The sequence below is a fragment of the Gavialis gangeticus genome, unplaced genomic scaffold (genome assembly GCF_001723915.1).
Source record: "Gavialis gangeticus isolate Ggan-Ray unplaced genomic scaffold, GavGan_comp1, whole genome shotgun sequence".
NCBI lineage: Eukaryota > Metazoa > Chordata > Crocodylia > Gavialidae > Gavialis > Gavialis gangeticus.
In genome coordinates this window covers 10,181,168-10,189,029 of record NW_017728980.1, presented here as the reverse complement: position 1 = coordinate 10,189,029, position 7,862 = coordinate 10,181,168, and the positions used below count along the sequence as shown (strand labels likewise).

At 49.0% G+C, this 7,862-nt stretch overlaps 1 long non-coding RNA gene across 1 annotated transcript in view; it reads left to right on the top strand.

Annotated features, from left to right (window-relative positions):
* The first annotated feature begins 4,698 nt into the window (after positions 1-4,698).
* Positions 4,699-7,862, top strand: part of LOC109292409 — a 9,012-nt gene continuing 5,848 nt past the window's right edge. Inside the window, exon 1 of the long non-coding RNA XR_002096117.1 lies at positions 4,699-7,851. This is a non-coding gene — a long non-coding RNA (uncharacterized LOC109292409). The remainder of the gene's footprint in view (positions 7,852-7,862) is intronic.

Here is a 7,862-nt window from a genome sequence, read left to right as displayed (position 1 = left end):
TATATAAATATATATATATATATATATATATACAGAATATAAATATATATATATATTATATACAGATTTTAAGAGAAAAAAGCCTATGTATTGAGGAGGAGTGGGTGCCGACCTCCAACACTGGCTGAAATGGAGCGTCTTTGGGGTAGAATTGGGATGTAGTGGGGGGAGGGCTGTGCTCTCCCAGCACCTTGGTGCTGTCAGGGGAGACCGCAGCTTGCGCTCACCTAGGCCCTCACACCTCTCTTCTGTCTATTTGTCTGTCTGTTGTATTTGTTCATTTTAAAAGGGAAGAATTGGCGCAAATGTCCTGCTCATCCCTGCGTGTGAGGGCCCCCGAAGGACCCACAGGTATATAAAGGGGGCACTGTCAACTTCATCCTGCTCCACTAAGGACAGGGAGGCTTCACTACTGCCATCAGTCCCTACTGCATTCAGCTGCCTGTTAATGAGGAGGGTTGTGCAAGGACTGAACCTGCTCCATAGAGAGTGGGGCTTGTTTGGAGCCATCCCCAAGGACTCTGTGGCAGGGAAACCCTTCGGCTTCAGCCCAGGTTCACTCAGTGGAGCACAGAAACCTACCAGATTGAATCAGAACCTTGTGAGAATGCTCTGTGCTTCATTATTGCTAAAGGAAATGAGGGTTGTGGTGGGCTGTTCATTCAGATCTACCTGGGTGTCACTCTGCTTCCATCAGCAGAGTTCAGCCAGCCATGAAATGGGTTCTTTGCAGCATGACAGTGTCCCCTTTACATGCTCTGTAGTTAGCTCAGCCCTCCACGCATTTGAGTCCCCATCAATAAGCCATCCCTATGCGAAGCAACTGCAGCTGTGCTGAAAGGGCTATATCTGTGCTGCTCTCCCCAGTGGGGAGAGCAGTTGATTTAAATGGACCCCACTTGGGAAAGCACCCTGGTATTTATTTTTGTTATTCACTTCCCAATCCCTCTTCTGCCAAAAAAGAAAACCATGGGCTGTATCTTGGGACCAAGCGCTGGTGCTTAGCAAGGGTCCTGGAACTCATACTCCTTGGCACTGACACCTCCCTCCCCACCCTGCCCTAAGAAGGAATGAGGGCATTCTGCATGCACCTGCATACACTGGCTTCATCTCACCTCTGATGGCCACTTGTATGCAGAGGGAGCAGCTTTCCTTAAAATAAATTAAAAAATAAATAAAATGAAGGAAACCTTGATGGCAATAAACCAGACCGCTGTTTCTGGCCCAGGGACCTACCCACCCTTCCATTGCATGGCCGATACTTGGAGAGGGTAGGAACGGGATGGGGACCAGTTGTTATATAAAGAGGGCTGTTAATGAGGAAGAAGTTTTGGGGAGTTGAAAGGCTGCGCCCTCAGCGTGGAGCAAAGTGGGTCTAAAGCAGGGCAGCTACAGGAGGGTCCACAGAGCAGGCTTAGACGCTTACAATTGTGTGTGAATGTTACATTTAATTTATTTTTAAAGTTTATTTCAAATGCTGAAATGTTTGGCTTGCGAATCTGTAGCCAGTATTGACCAGGGGAAGAAACCAGAGGACTGTGCTGAATGCAGACTGTGTTTTAGTGGGGTGGCTGTCTGCTCTGGTGACTAACTCACGGTTTCCTGTCTTGCTGACCAGGTGGATTAGCTGGTCTGTGAAGCCCTCTAACTCCACCTTCTCTGACACTGGAAGAATATCCTGACTTCTTCACTGAGGTGGGAGCACCTGGTCCATCACCCCAGTTAGGGACAGTTTCGTGGACCGGCTGAGGTAGCCAGTCTGTTTCTGCATGCGCTGAGGCAGCAGGGCATGAGCACTGGTGGGTCACTGGGCTTCCCTGCGGCATGTGGATGGACCTGCCCCCCACAGCTGGTGAACCTGGGAGGAGTGTGTGGGACTAAGCTATTTCCCCATGGCTTTGTCATCTAGGTTGGCTGGAGGCTTTTAGGGGCATTTGTGACCTATGACTCTGAACAAACTTTAACTGTGAAATTTCTCATAAGCAAAGGGGAGGTCAGGCTGTCAAAAGGGAGTGGAGAGAGTAAGAACAGGACAGATACGTGCCTGGGCACCAAGGGATTGCTATAACTTATTGTATTTATGATTATTTATTTAACTTAATGCTGCTCACTACTGTACAACTCCCTAGCATTTCCCTGAGGAGCCAGAAACTGCTGGCACAGTGCTTAGTGTAGAGCAATACAGAGCCCTAGGATGTGTGGGAGGAAGAAAGCAAAGATGGGGCAGGTGCTGCTGGGGAGGGTGGCCTGTGCAAAGGACAGAAGGGCCAAGCTCACCAGAGGAGGCAGCACCCTGGTTGAGAAGGGGCCGCCTTCCCCTATTGCTCTGTGTTTGGTTCTCTCCCGCAACTGTCCTGCTTCTGGTTCCCTCTTCCCTTGAGTTTAATCAGGAGGACAGCGGGGAGCTGGGTGGTTGCTGCCCTAGCTGTGCCAGGGGAAACCCTGGTTCCTGCCAGCACAGTTGGCATCTCAGCCTCTGTAACTGAGCGTGCAGATCTGCCAAGAGGTGCTGGAACCTGTCCGTCTGTTCAGGCCACAAATAATCATCATTTGGGGGCTGGACCCAATGATCTCACATGGTCCCTTCCAGCCCTTAACTTCTGTGAATCTGTCCTAATCTCCAGCCAGGTAGAGGGAAAAGACCTGTTTGCCATGCTTATTTGGTCAGAAGCACAGCTTTGGGGGTTTGTTTAATCTAGTTCTACATCCCAAACGCCACAATTTTCTCCAAGAAGACTGGTTCTGTAGGCCGGTAGATCAGGGAGTCTGGTCTACATGCAGATTTGCACAGCTTTAGATAAACTGGTGCATCCTCTCATGAAGCAGTTTACATCAGTTTACATGTGGTTAACTTAACTTGAGCCAGCAAATTCGTAGGTGGAAGCTTAATTACTACAGACTAGGTTTAAACTGATATCTAAGTCTCCATGCATACGGTTATTCCAGTTAAAACAAGTCAAACCCTTAGTAAAACAAAAAGATGGCTGCTTATAGACAAGCCCTCAGGGTCAGGAGCTGATCCTGTTCCTCAGTGTTGGTGTTTGCCTCTCTCTGATGCCTAGTTATATAATAAGTCTCATGGCTCGCCAAAAATAATTCTCCCTGCCTCTCGGCAGGCAGTGTATTGTTACACTTTGTCTTTTAGGTCAGTGCTAAGTTTCAGGCAGTTTGCGGGGAGGTTTGAGACCTGCCTTTGCCTCCTCCACTCTACACAGGCCCCTGTCAGGGGTTTTCTTGCCCTTTGGGATCCTTTGAAAAGTCCTGGCTGTAATGTTTATGGTTCAATGCCTTTAATAATCCAGCAGCTCTACTGGTAAAACAGGGACTGGCTTGAAGGGTGTAATCAGGGAGAGCTCTACTGCCTTTGCAGCATTGCAAGCCTGGATAAAGTGAAGGTTAGTGTTCACCCATCCCAGGGTCTTCAGGAGGCACATGCTTTGCAAATGTCTTGCCATATTTATTTCTCTGCTGACCAGGTCATGGTGATGCTCTGCGCTACCCCTGAAAACCCTGACCCTTCTGCTGTTGATGAGAGCTCGGTTTCACAGGCAGAATGCTTTGTTTTTCATGTCCAGTGTCTGCTGCAGAAAGGGTTTCTCTTCCCACTCCAACTAATGCACTAGCCAAATGCAATTAATGCAAACTAATGCCAGCAGCTAATGGCCTAAATAGTACTGCGTAAGATGCTGCACGCAGGGAGGGATGCTTATGTACGTGACAGTGGCTCTTGGCACTAACCCTTCTATGTGTGGAAAAATGGACTTTTTTTGGTAAGCCCAGGTTTCAGATTTGAACGTATAAATTAGGTATCTACGTTCTGCCTGCGCTGGAGAAATGGGCCACAGCTGTGGAGAAGTGAGCCTTGCACTGTGTGCGTGTCAGGTTTGTAGCCGAGTTAAGCATGCATGCAGCATTGGTGTTGGAGACAGGAGGGGTCCAACAGGCTTACGCTCATTTTAAGGAGCATGTTTTCAAGTTTGTCTAAGACCTGGGCACAGCTGGGCATGCTGAATTCCTACTGGAAGAGAAGAGTACACAAAGCAGTGGGTACAATCAGCCAGTGTACAGCTTATAGGGCAACCACACTTTTAGTAAGTTCTTTTAACCTTTAGAGGTAATACAGGGCTGGCATTATCCAGAGCCTGCTCTGACAGGCCCGAGCCAGTGCCTGATGCAATTAATAAGTCATTGGATTAAAAAAAAAAGACAGATGACAGTAAGGCTTCAGGCTGGAACCCAGAACTGTGTTCCCTTTCAGGCTAAAAGCTACTTTCGCTAAGCCTCACACCCTCTGCCTTCTCCCTTTCTCCTGGCCTCAGATATCTCCATTTCTTGGCTCCCCAAAGCACAGGTTTCAAAAGGCTTTCCAGTCAACTGCTGCAACCCCACCAAAGGTCAGGCATTAACCAGCTAACTCTCCAGAGTGACAAATGGTCAAACCCACTCTGGGTAAGGGGACCCCATAACTCTGCCACCCTGGCACATGCACCAACCACTCAGTTCTAAGACATGAGAAAGTCTTCTTCCTCCTCCATTTAACACCCGCTAATCATGGTTTTCTTGCTGCCTACATTTTCTGAACTTAAGACACAGGCACATGTCCAGGTATGTAGCTGGTCCATGCGCAGCCTACTGCATGCATATTTCTCCATCCACACCGCAGGAGTAATAGAATCATTTGGGCATAAGTATCGTTTTTTTATACTTGCACAAAGGGCACTATATCTCCACCCTTAGCGCATGTGGATATCTTGATTTTGGACTGTATTTGTTAATGATAATGTTAGTATCTAAACCTGCAGTCAGCACCCCATGTTTGCCACTGGTAGAAGTGCACTGCAGTTTAACTACCCCATTGCACTTGGAGCCGATTATCTCTCTCTCTAGGTCTCCTTTCTGCAAGGGGATCTTGGAGATGTACATCACTTCTCCATTAGCATTTAGGCTCACGCACATCTGCGGCTTATTTTTCTTGTAGAGGTTAAAGGAAGAGGTGGGGTTTTGCTGCTTTGGCTTTCCTAGTCTGAGAGCTGTTCTCCTGCAATATTGCTGCTGCCATTAAATGAAGTGATTTTTCCACCTCAGTAAAAACATCAGTGATGTGGGGCCTAATTGTTCTCTTATGTAGAGCCATGCAGTTCCATAAGCCACAAAGAGTAGCTCTTTTGCCAAATTATAGCACACAAGTGTGTGGGGGGGGCTCTTTTGTTACAAAAGGAGGGCTGCAGTAGAGACCTGGACCTCAGCTAATCACCACAAGATGTTTTGCAAAGGCTCTGCTCTGACTTCTATGCACATAAATAAGGTACTGCTAGTCATTAGTGATGAAGGAGCTGCATATGGGGTATTTAAGCTCTCAGAAGATTGACTGCGTACCTGGACACCTTTCTGAATGGCTGGAAGGTGTGGAGCTGGGCAGAAAGTCTCATAAGAAGTGCCTCTCACGAGATGCACAGGCTCCTCTGTCTCCAGTCTTGGGTACAGCATGGGTGCATGACAAACACCAGAAATGGCTGGTTTGGCTTGAACTTGATCCTGTACCCAAATGGGAAAGAGGCAAATATGTGGAAAAACTAAAGCTGAAACTTTGAGTGACGTAAGGTAGAAATATAAACCTTGTCCAGTGCTCTCCTGCTCTCTGGTTTCTCCAGATAGCTGCTTTCCGCATGTCCTGTGACGTTGAAGAATGGCAGGAGAGACTGCAGGGCACAACGGCAATAACCTTCAATTGGGAGCATGCTGAGCAGGGGAGGAGTAGAAAATGGGGGGGGGTCCTGGGAACCTGTGAGCAGAGGACTTGTGGCACGTGGCCTGACTTTGTTCCCCTCCACAGTAGCTTTGTATTTTAGGGCTTGACCTTTCCTCACCTTTTCTGTAGCTAGGGGTGCCTGAATGGAGAGGAGCTGGAGTGGGGCATGCAGTGGCTTTCCCATCATTCGGCACTAGAGAGAGAGACTGGAGGAGAGCTCTCCACTCCAAATCCAGCCCAAAGCTAAAACAGCCAGTGTTTCTATTGTCAGACAACCTGCAAGACAGAGGTTAGCGTCGAACGACTCAATGTGCCTTGTCTCCTCCCCTCCCCTTTCTCCCTGCCAACTGGTGGTGTAGGGTCTCCCAGCCCTACTGGATGGAGAGGGTCACCTCAGGTTGGTATGTTCTCTCTTCCCCCAGTGTCTTTCCAGGGATTCCCTACCCTTCAGGCTTGTTTGCATGGGGACACGTGGGAAAGTGAAGGTGCATAAACTAAAGATAAATGCACTGAAGTCAGGGCACATTAAACCTTCATGAGGGCGCTTCCATTCCAAAGGCACGTGGCTTCACTAGCCTTTTGATCCACAATAATCCAAGGGCTTGTCTATGTGCAGTCAGGGAGGGGTTGTATTTACAGTGCACGACCTACTTTCGGCTCGCTTTGTGTGTAGAGACTCTTAAGGCACAGTAAATGCAAGGTAACCAACTCCACTTTCAGAGCAGGGCGAGTGCAGCACACATTCACGCCTTGGCTTACTTTCCCCTTTAGACAAGCCCTAAGATCAGTGCTCTAGGGTCACATCGCTCCTGAATGAGATAAATCCACCCAAGTGTCTAACAAGCCTTACACCATCAATCCCTCAGCACAGACAGGCTTTCTCCCCTCCACCACCAGGTTGACCTGCATATTTCTCAAGTGATGTTCCAGACGGGGTATGAACCAGCCCTGGGTAGTTTGTACTACATCTTACATTTGAGGGCAAGTCGTTCTGGGTAGTTAGTCAAGTGGCCCAACAGGTGACAGAAAAAGAGCACAGCTAATACAATACTTAAGGCCCGAGCTGCAGGTCTCAATATCCAAAGGCTTCAGTTGCTGCCCATTGGAGGAAGAGAGGCCTGGCTTGTCATGGTCAGTAAATCCACTGCACTGAACTGGGCCATTACTGTAGAAGCTCTGCTTCCCCAAGCCCCATTTGTAGCCTTTACAGTGTGTTGTGCCTCCTGGGAAGCCACCTGAAGGGCTAATTCTGGTGGGGTCCTTGCAAGGCTGAGATGCTGCCATTTGGGGGCTTCTTATCATGACGGAGCCTGGTTTGAGGTTGGAGAAGTGGGAGGGCATGAACTGTAGAACTACCACTCTGGTTGGGAACCAGGAGACCAAAGCATCTGAAACAGCTGGTTTGAGAAACAAATCACAGGGATGTTGTTTGAGTGAACCGTGCTCAAGGTTCACGCTCCCTTCCTTGTGGTCAGCCATTGCCCCGCGCTCACTTTCTCCCCCCTCTGCACGCAAACCCATTTGTGCCATAACACTGATTTTCTAGATGTGCAAACCAGCCAAAAAAGGAGTGCTGTTCTCTCCCTCTCTTACTCAGCCCCCTAGCTGGTTATTCCTTTAACAAGGCAGAGAGCGTGGGCATCACTTCGTACAGCGCGTGCAGGAGAATATGGTCTTTCACACGGGCATGGGGCCCCCCCCGACATGTGTTGCAGCTACAAGGCTTGCCTGGCTCCACCTCCTCCCTTCCCACCTTTGCTGCTGGACAATCACCCCCTTTTTTCTCCAGATCACCCTCACCCCAAATGGACAGACCCGGTGCTGTCTCCTGTTTGCCTTTCCTTGCAGCAGTTTGTGCCCTGCTACTCAGTGAATGTGTTCCGGTTTGGGTTGGAAAAGGACTTCCTTCTGCAGAGGGAAATCTATTTGCACATGGCTCAGGGAGGCTTCTCCTCTGACCGTCTCTGTTACCTCACTCATTTTGGCCAATGTTACTGCTCACATTAAGCAGCCGCCTTCCCCACCCTCACCAGGAGGCTCGAGAGCTGAGCTGCATTGCTGTAGCCCCAGTCTCAGTCCAAACTATCCCCTGTGGCACCAGAGTCTGTGAGCT